The sequence below is a fragment of the Balaenoptera physalus genome (genome assembly GCF_965194825.1).
Source record: "Balaenoptera physalus genome assembly, chromosome: 3".
Lineage (NCBI taxonomy): Eukaryota > Metazoa > Chordata > Mammalia > Artiodactyla > Balaenopteridae > Balaenoptera > Balaenoptera physalus.
Genome location: NC_138890.1, coordinates 102123937 through 102135087, shown reverse-complemented (window position 1 = coordinate 102135087; position 11151 = coordinate 102123937). Strand labels below are relative to the sequence as shown.

At 33.4% G+C, this 11151-nt stretch overlaps 1 protein-coding gene across 11 annotated transcripts in view; it reads right to left on the bottom strand.

Moving 5' to 3' along the window:
- Positions 1 to 11151, bottom strand: part of ARB2A (ARB2 cotranscriptional regulator A) — a 432252-nt gene that overhangs the window by 276077 nt on the left and 145024 nt on the right. The gene's annotated exons all lie outside the window — the stretch shown is intronic.

The following is an 11151-nucleotide window of genomic DNA, read 5'->3' as shown; positions in this document are numbered from 1 at the left end:
AGAGATGTTTTCTGCTTTCTAAGTCTTCCAAGTGGATATCAATAGAAGGGTAAAATAAGGAAAAGCAGTAAGCATTTGAAAAGAACTTGAACATTCTGCGTTACAGAAATGTGAATTGCTCTAATCAATTTTTGTAAATACTTCAGTTAACCTGATAGCTATTTAGAAGTATTTTAATTTGCCCAAATTTCAAATTACAACTAGTTATTGCTACTAGCACTCTATAAAGTTTAAATATGTACACTACAATTCACGCTTTGCATGTTTTAATGAAAATACAAAGACTATAGCACAAAATCCATAAATTAAAAATAACTTTTTAAGTTAAATTCGTGTATCATATCATAATGTGCTTTTATGCAAAACTGCAATCAGGAACATATATCATTCACTAAAATGTCTAATTAGTAGTCACAAAAATCACTGAATGAAGTAATATGATAAATTCCTAACATGCAGAGAGATTACATTTCTCTCTCTATAAAATAGAGAGAAAACACTAGTTTCTGCAAAATTTGGTGCAAAGATTAAACCATTCTGTTAACATTAAATGATAACAAAAAATTAAAATATATAAATCACAATTAATAGGACATAGATTTTTTATTTTGTAATTTGAATAAACAAAATAATGAATTGTAGAGTTTTAAATATATAATTGATATCAAATAGAAAAGAAACCTATAAAAGATCACAAAATATAATAAGCAAATCCAAAACAGGATTCATCAAAATTTTTCTCAATCTCTTTTTGTAAAGGAAAAATGTTTAAAATATTTAAAGAATATGCCATAATACTCAATAAGAAATCTATGTCTAAGAAATCTACTTAAGTAGATGACTAGAAAAGACATGGTTAGAGCCACCCTAAAAATAGTTGACCCTGTTTTCAAATCAAAAATCTATTGTCATAACTCTCAAGATGGAAACAGAAGTGCTACTACCATGTTAGATGCATGCCAACAGTCCAATAACAATAATAATAGTTTCAGAATAAGGTAACTCATTTTATGGGAATTCCCTGGTGGTCCAGTGGTTAGGACTTGGTGCTTTCACTGCAGTGGTCCGGGTTCAATCCCTGGTCAGGGAACTAAGATCCCACAAACCAAGTGGCATGGCCAAAAAAAAAAAAAAAAAAGGTAACTAATTTTAATAGAAAGAGAAACAGAATTATGTTAACTAGTACTTCAATGAGTTTAAATTTCTCACATTTTTTTTCAAATGCAAAACTCAACTATTCGTGGCTCCCAATGCAAAATGAGAAGTGAGCTCAAGACGTAATATCTTTAGAAGGTTTCTGCAATGACTGTAACATACGCTCACTTTTTCCCCTTTAAGTTGAACATCGCAGTAAGTGATGCAAAAGCTAGGTTAACATTTTCCTCAGGAAATATAAACTTCCATATTATACCCAATGCTCATTAAATAAAATTTCAAGAAGTGGTTAGAGCAACAGATCTTCAGTCCTTCAGAGCATGCGTACTTCAAAGTCCTTTCCATCTTATATCAAGTCCATTACACACAGAGCAGGGTATAAGTTGACACATAAGTGGTAGGATCATTTAGGGTAAAAAATGAAGCCATATAACTCAGGTGAAAGCATCTGATTTCCTCCCAAATATCAATGGGCAAAAGTGTCCCTAACACTCTGGAACAAAAAGTTCTTGTCTTTATTAAAGTAAACTGCCCCTCTATGCTTTTTGTGATCCAGAGCCACCCCAAAAGGAGACATTAATTCTCTCCAACATAAAAAGACTTACAAATGAAAGTTACTTTGTATTAAAATGTGTTTCCTTAAGCTATTTATAGATAAGATTCTGGTCTTTCTACAAGTGTTAGCTCAACATGATATAATTTACACAGTAGAGTTTATATGAGAGAAAAGGACTAAAAAAGAAGAAATTTATAGAAAGTCTGTAGGAAGAAAATACAATTGTACTTTCGATTTTCCTACCTCCACCTCTTTCCCTATAAAGAACAAGAAATGATGCTCCCAATAAACTAGCGAAAAGGCCAAAGAGACTACAAATAGTCATTTGCTAAAGTACTTTTATTCCAAACAAATTGAACCTTAAAATTATGTAGTTTAACATTATGAAAATTCACTCAAAAGATGACAAACTTAGAAGAAAAAAAGGATAATTACATATTAAATGGAATATTAGCTTCCTATTTTATTCAAAGAGATCACTAATGCGGTAAAGTTCCTTTATTGAGTTACTGCCAGATCGTCACACAAAAAGTCTGAGGCAGAGATACTTGCTTTTCTGCTTATTCTATCACGTTTCAGATTTGCTTACTACTACTGGGAATCAATCTTAATTATACAGTCAAGAAAGGACAATACGGCCAAAATGTATAAGGCATATGATTGTCCTAAGGAAGGTTCAGTGTGTATCAGGGATATTTAGAGCTCTTTCCTTGTAACTTCAGATTGTGAGAAAAACAGCTCTTCTCCACTGCCTAATCCTTTACTGCACCATATTCCCAGATTAAAGTTTATTTTGTAACTCCAGGGTCATTACAGCAGTTAGGAAGCTCCAGTGATTTGGGTGTAATACTGTGGAACCCATGTCTTCCAATGATGAATACCCATCTTCCCCTCTGCTCCCTGACAATTTTCTTTTTTCGATTTTCATCACAAGAAGAATACTGGTATGAGAAATATTATGACTTCTCATTATCAGAGCATGTTCTTGTAGATACGTCTTGTTTATTCATCATTTTTTATGCATGAGCTTTCCTATCTTTATGTGTCTGTGGAAGTGATTTAAACAAAAACTTCTCAGAATACGACCTTATGCAGGACTGTTTCCCTCACCCATAGCACAGTGACATACATTTATGACACCTGCCTGCTCCTCACATGCGTCTTTCTTTCTGTAGCTTCTTCTGTTTTATGTACTTCTTACCTTTTATGTACTTATGTACTTCTTACCAATTCCCTTTCATTCTCTCTTTTTAGGGACTTACCTTATTATTGAATAATGGCAGCTCTTAGTAGTGATATACCTTCTTGGTAGTATTTGGTACAAAAATGACCACTGGACCATATATTTACAGTAAATAAAGCCCTAAATCAACCAAATGGCTAAGGAAAATATATTTACTGGGTCGTCTTCCTTCTGAGTCAGTATGGGAATGTATCTCAAGTAATTTCAACCACACACATGCATCAAAAGCACTGAAAGCAATCGTATAGCTATCTGAAAATCTAATACATGGCTCAAGAATGAAAAATTATAATTAATAATAATAGCTAACATTTATTGAGTGCTCACTATGTAACAAATACCCTAAGCACTTTACACGCATTATTTCATTTAATCATTCCTAAAACTCTGCAAGGGAGAGATGCTGTTGGTATCCTTAGCTTACAGCTGTTAATATAATAAATAAGTGGTAGAACCGGTATCAGAGTCCATTCTGACTCCAGACCTCACACTGGTAACCAATATGATATATACTATATAATGTTTATTACTTTTAGCTTGTGATAAGTGACTCAATTTTAATTGTGATAATCTTTTGCTGTTTTTGAATTCTCAAGTGACAAGTATCATAGATTGATGGCACTTCGGGCATTAGCTCTGTAATGACCATATGTCACCCCTAGAGGTCAGATATATTTTAAAGGGGGAAATTAGAAACACTTGGCATCCATCAGCTAAAAAAGCAGCTCATATAGAAACAACAAATATATACCTACAAACCCTATCACACTGCTAAAATCTCAGCTTAGAGTAAGTACAGACACAAGAGGTATTTCAAGTGTTCTTTATCAAGGCTTCTAAGATCCCTAAAATACGAAAAACTCTGAAAAAGTTCTTTTTGGTTATGGTGATAAAGCCTCCCTCTATATTCATGGAAGGACAAAGCAGCAATTGTATATAGGCTTTTGCAAAAATAATTTGGTTATTTTGTCCTTGTTTTCATAGGTTGAATTTAAAAGTGGCTTATGTTATAGGCAGAACAAGTTCCTTTGCTTTTAGTTTGCATTTGAAGAAAGAAGCAATGATGGAGGTTATGGGTAGGGGACAGAAGGTAAGAGGGCTCTAGTCATCATAGGAAATCTCTATAAAGCTACTTGAAAGATCCAGACAACAGCTTCTTTTATAGCTGAACTGTGACTACATGGGCCGAAGTATGTTTCCGTCAATGGGTGATTAGGATACTTTAATTACATTATTATCATTAATTTTAATAGAAAAGGTCAGTTAAATAACATATAGTAGATTTTACCAGTATTAATAGTTTTAATCTTAATGACACAGATATAATTCTTAACTTGTCCTTACTGGTACCTTATGGAGTACCTGAAAACAAAAACCATTTTGGAAAAAAAGTGTAAATTTTAGCACAAACATTTTTCTATATTCAACAAATACTGTTTAGATATACTAATTGGCTCTAACAGAAAGGAACCATTCAAGTGAGAAAAGACGTATTGACAAAAGCATAATGTCATTACTTTAATGAACACTAGACACTTGATGATACATACTTAGTGATTAAAAATAACCAAACCAATACGAACAACTCTGCCAGGGATCCATAAGTCAATTACTCAAGTAGTTTCTGAATAGCTACTACATGTGGAACATGGTACTTAGCTTGAAAGTAACATGTAAGGACTATTTTTTCAAAGAGTATTAATTTGAAAAAATGCTATTCTGTATCATTTTTATTTGAGCAAATCACTTAACTCAGATATTACCTAATACAGTCATAAGGTGCAAATAAAAAGTAAACAATAAAGTAAATTCCAAACTTAAAGATTAGAAGGTAATTTAGGTTCCTACTGTAATATAAATTAAATAGTACCTAGTGGTTGTGAAGGTTAGATCACAAATCATGGTAAAATTAGGAGTGAAATAACACTAAACATTTTTTTAAAGTGGAGTACAAACAATATTCATAAGCTTATCAGTCACAAGAGTAACACAAATCAGTAAAATCTAAAAAGAGAAATTGAGAAATAGTAGTAATATGAAATTATGTCTTTGATGGTTGTAATTGTGAAATTCTGGAGCGCTGTGTCTTTCTTTAGGAAGATATGTCACAATGGCAATGGAAAGATTAATCAAATGACCTGAAACTGATCAGTACCCCAAATGGTCTGAGAATTACTCTTGGTTTAACCCATATTCTGGCACTTTCTCTGGGTTAATAAATTCTACCTTCAACCTATAGCTTTTGTAGTCCTGGTTCCTTCTCCATTTCTCCTCTAACCTGGTGCAAGAGAAGTGGGCCCTGCTCATTGAGAGGTAAAGGCATAAAAACTGCTAGCTAACCTTTTAGAAATCTTAACCACAATTGAAAACATAGTAATTATTCCCTTTTGTTTAAGCTGCGTTTATAATAATCAGGAATAAATTTTTAAAAAAATAGTGTACAGTCAAAAAGAAAAGGTGAGATCATAGAAACCTGAGATAATTGCAAGAATAAATCTACAAGCAGAGGAAAAATTAAGGCAAAAATCTGTATCCTTCAGGGAAACCTGAGAATGCTTACACAGAGTGGAGGGGTGTGCATTTAGATAACAAAATCAGCATATGGTTGAACAGAAGGATACCCCATGAAATTTAGTATATGACCTAATAACGCTAATAAACTCTACTAACAGTCATTCTCTGTCTGGTTGTTAAGATGCCATCTATTACTATAAGGATTGATTGCATATTCATAAATATTCACTTACAAAAATTCTATACTATCTCAAAAACTTTGGAAGATGCTTATTAAAAAAGTTTTGAATTGCAATAGTCTTCCAAAAGTTCAAAAGCATTGACCATGACTAGGAACTTCAGAGTTCCTTTGTTACATGTTCAAGTATGAATGTGTAATATAAAGAATAAGATTCAGTCACTGCATTGGTAGTTGGAAGATGAGTATGATAGGTTATCTATAATTCTAACACGATCAACATATAATCATGATTAGCTTATGACCTCAGGTACATTTCTATTACAGAGTGTACTTGCTTAATCATTCTCAGTGAACAGGACCTTTGACGGTTAAGAACAAGACTGGGATGAACATATGAAAGATGAAGTTCCTGAAACTTAAATGGTACTTGGAATAACAAAAAATATGGAAAATTAACAAGCTCAGTTAAGAGTGTTTTAATTTTTAATTTATGTTAACCTGAAATGTATCTGTAAAAGCAGCTAATACAGAATTATTTTATAGGAAAGGAAGAATAACAATTCACTCGACTTCAAATGTAGGAGGTAATAGATATTAAATATAAGAGCCATGTATATATTATCATACTATAATAACATATATTAGGAATCCAATAAAATCCTAATGTTTTAGTTTATGGACATTTCTATCTTGTACCAATAAAACATATTCTAAATAAATCATCATCAAGATATTCTCCTAAGTTATACACATAATTACTATGGTAAAAGATAGGCCACTCTAAATGTTATTCATCTTTTTCATCCAAGTAAAGTCAGACTAGCAACACTCGTCTGATTAAAAATATTACCTTTGTGAAGAAATATTTTAGTCAGATATTTGTTTAGCTGGAAATTAGTTTAAAAAAATGAATAGTAAGTATGTAGATTATTTGTTCTACTCTATAAAGGGTAAATAAAGCATCCAGGGCTTGAGATAGGGTACAAAGAACGTTTCCATGGTTACATGCTTTCCCATATCAAATTAGAGCAGAATTTGTGTACAAGAGGTTTGTTGACAGCCTACATAGGCCATAAAAAGAATAGAAGGCTAGGAGTTTGAAATCTAAATATATTCTGCAAAGTCTGTTGAGAGAAAGTTGGGTGAAGAAAGCAGCATCAGGAGAGTAACAGATTAGTTAAGAGTATCAGATGCCATTTCGTAAAAAGATAATTTCTTTTTTAGATGTGGCTCAAAAAAGTCTCTTCAAATGTATGATTAGCTACTCTTTTCTTCGTATCCACAAAGACACCTCAGTCTGGTGTCCACCCAGGCTATTAAGAAGAGCCATTATTTGGCATGCAACTAGAAGCATCAGCTTCACCACCTGCCCAGTCTTGCAGATGTCACTCCACCATATTCAGTCTCAAACATGGGACCTTCAAAAGGACAGTTAAAGGGCTTTTCCCACACGAGTGCTGGCCAAGCAAGAGCTTTATTGTACACCTGCCACTATTATTCTTATGGGCCATTTAGTGGGAGTGAATTCTCTTTTTAGTACATGTTGAGAATTCCAGTTGGGCTAAACAGCATATTATAAATTTAAACAAGGTCAAATGTATGGTCAAAGCACTGCCCAGCAATTTTGCCATAGAGGGGTATTCTCACATACTTAAATTTTTCTTTATATACCAGCAGAGGTATCTGGACATTTGAATAATTTTCCATTTTGTGAACTAGCCCACAAAGAATTGGGATTTTTACTTGTATCTCCTGTATTTTTACTATTTAAACTTGGGGGTGGACTATTGCTATATGATTACTAGATAAAGAAAACTTTCCTACTAAAACTGCTAATATTACCCAAGATTTTCTTTTTCATATTATCACATATTATAGTATTTAAAAATATTTAAAATACTTTAACAGTTTATAAATACTAAAGTCATATACACCTAAAAAGACACACCCACACATGACAGAAAACCAAATAATATGTACTTTCAAAAGCAGAACCTGCTAAAATTTCTTTGCTATGTATTTTTCAGTAAATATGGTGGCAAAAACATTTCAGTTATTGTTTTTTCTGCTGAAAGTTATACAGAAAGAATGTGAACTAACTATGGTATACAGCATAAATGATTCAAAGGAGCATAATGTACAAATGAGCAAATGACTATCAAACAGTAAACTGAAAATTCTGTACATCGGTGTATATACAGTGCTAGCCACATCCAGACTTTTTAAAGCGATGACTTGGTACGAGTTGTTATATAAGTTAATACATTTGACATGGTTCGTTCAGTGATTTCAGATTAATAAAGTGAAAACAAAAAAATAATGAAGAACACTTGAGCACTTCTTTTCTCAAGCACAGTTCATGCTTAGTTTCATCAGCCGTTGTTTTGTCCTGGCTGGCTGTTTAATGAGTGTCTCTAGGTTGAATGGCTGGAAATTTGGGGGGTAAAGGCTGAACCCGATTTTTAAAAGAAATCTAACTCCTGGCAGAGAACAAAGTATTTGTAAGGAAGGAAAGTAAAATCATGTAGGTGACGGCCAGCCAGCATTACTGTGTAGACTAAAGCATCATATTCATTTATGTCATGACTAATGGCTGACGGTAACTTGAACAGTGTACATTATGTCTTTGCATCAGGCACTATATAAGTAATAGCTATACTCAAAAATTATTGCCTGGATGGGAAAAAAATTGTATCTTTCAATGAACACTAGCTGACTATACCAGATATCTCTTAAAGGAGACTTGACTGGATTGGGGAGAAGCTTCTCCTTTAGTCCTAGTAAAACGTTAAAGGGAGGCTTTATCTTCCTCAGGTGATGCTATTTATTGTGGATGTATTCAAGTTCTGGGCAATGTTTTAGAGTTGTTTAAGCAATGCAAAAAACATACTAGAGTTAAGAAATGGTCTAAAATTTATGAATATTTGAGAGTAGAAAATGAGAGTGCTTAAGTTTTAAATTCTATCTCTTTATATATAACTAAAGACCTTACTTTTTACTTTTGATTAAGTCTTAAAAATACATGGGTCATGGGTATAGTGCAGACATTTACAAATGCATTGTGCACTGCAGACACTTACAAAAATATCTAATTGGCCAACAATGGAATCCATTCTATTCTCCAGATTTATCTTTTCTCTCAATCCTATGTAGAAATAAGAGACCTGAAGCTGCAAAATATAACATCTTTGTTTTAGGCATACTCTAAAAAAGTAAAGTTCAAAAACCTCTGAATGTCAAGAGAAAAATCTCATTTATGCGAGTAAATCACTACACCCTGACAAAACTTTTCAATGAAGGAGTCAAAGTCTTGAATGAGTGAGGCATGGTTTAGAAGCAGAGACCTTAAGAACTAAATATACAAGGTAAGAGAATAAAGAATTTAGAGGGACAGAACAGTATTTTTCTCCTCAATTCTCTCTCCACACGTACTTTCATGCCATTTTGCAGTTTTGTTCTGGAATCTTTACCCAAACTGTCTTACTGATAATCTCTGCCCCAAGTAGTGCCTGAACAGCTTAAATCAAGTATTTATTTCAGTGAGAAGACACGGAGAATACAGTAGAAAGCCTCTTTACCCTTCAACTTTGTAGCATTATATATACCAGTGACTCCATAACTTAAGACAGATGTGGAAAATTTGATAGGAATCAGAAGACAACCATGAAAAATGACTTAAGAGTTGACAAGAGGGACTATTAAGCAGTTAAATAAATAGTCATGATCCCCAGCCTCCACTCATTCTAGCATATAGCAGTGTGGTTTATAGAGACAAATCGGCACCTGTCTGTAATATTCCTTACATGCAAAGGCAGGTTCTATTAAATAAAAGCTGGAAAAGTGGTAGATGATAATGTTAAAATCAGTAAGAATAAAGAGATTTTTTTTCCAGAAAAAACCTAAATATCATTTATATAAAATGTCTTCAGGGTATATATGTATGGTACCAGCAATTTTGAAATAAGATTACTCTACTTAGCTGGACCATCAAATTAGGAGCGATTAGACAAATAAAAAATGCTAATAATCTTGGGCTGTAGATTAGGTGACTATCTCTGTTTGCATAAAAGGGGTTCTCTTCTATTCCTTCTCAAAACTCAAGTATTAAGTTACATTTTAAATTTAAATCTCTTGGTCTAGCAGTACCTAAAAATCAATACCATTACTTCTTTACATTATTCTGGTTAAACAAATTCAATTCCTTCTTTCTAGATTTCAATAGAATTACTGGTTATCTTCTGCAAAATGAAAGTAAAATCTTTTGCAGATACCCCCAAAATATACATAATATATATTGACAGTGTTTTACTGATATACCTCAGAATAAATGAAAACAGTATTTTTAAAAATTTTTAAATTTTGCCAAATGCTGTATTCCTTGATGCTACTTGAGTCATTTGCATTAAAAAGGCCTTTTATAACACTATGTGTCATTATTATATTATTAATATTGAGAGAAAATAGTAAAACATAGCCAACACAGGAATGAGCTGACAAGGCAATTCTTTTCAGTTTTACATTTCATATTTTCTCTATTAAAGGACAGTTTGCTACTAGAACCAACAAAGCATAGATTATAAAATCATAACCAAAACAAAGAATTCCACTTGCCTTTCTACAAAATTTTTGCATTTCTGTTTCTTCTCTCACTTTTTGTTTTAGATTTTATTTATTTATTTATTTTTAGCTGCATTGGGTCTTCATTGCTGTGTGCGGGCTTTCCCTAGTTGTGGCGAGCGGGGGCTGCTCTTCGTTGCGGTGCATGGGTTTCTCATTGTGGTGGCTTCTCTTGTTGCGGAGCACGAGCTCTAGGCGCACGGGCTTCAGTAGTTGTGGCTCGTGGGCTCCAGAGCGCAGGCTCAGTAGTTGTGGCACACGGGCTTAGTTGCTCCGTGGCATGTGGGATCTTCCCGGACCAGGGCTTGAACCCATGTCCCCTGCATTGGCGGGAGGATTCTTAACCACTGCGCCACCAGGGGAGCCCTCTCTCACATTTTTGAACCACTAAATCACCAATGACTTTTAAAAAAATTACCGTCATAAAGAGGATAGGCTATAAGATGGCTGAAAAGGCATGAACTGAATCTGGACTCAGAAGATTTGGTTCCTACTTTCGTCTTGGGCTTCTTTTACTAACTCTGATATCTTGGGCAAATCCCTTAGAACACTCTGAACCTCAATTCCTACATCTGCATAATGGGGACAATGTTACCTTCTTTGTCTCAAATAACAATAGAAAAATAGGGGAACGCATTTTGCAAAACTGTCAAGTGCCACAAAAGTGCTAGTTTTTATCCTAATAAAAGGTCAAATTATCAAAAGTACATAAAAGCTTTCTTTAGTATATGCAAATGTTAAGCTACAATGTAAATGCCTTAAAATTATTTATATGCTTACTGTATAAGATCTAATTACATAGACATGTAATAACTGAAAAGATAATCTAATTCCCTACTTTCTGCTAACCCAATAAGACTCTGCTAAATTTGCTAACTGATGAAA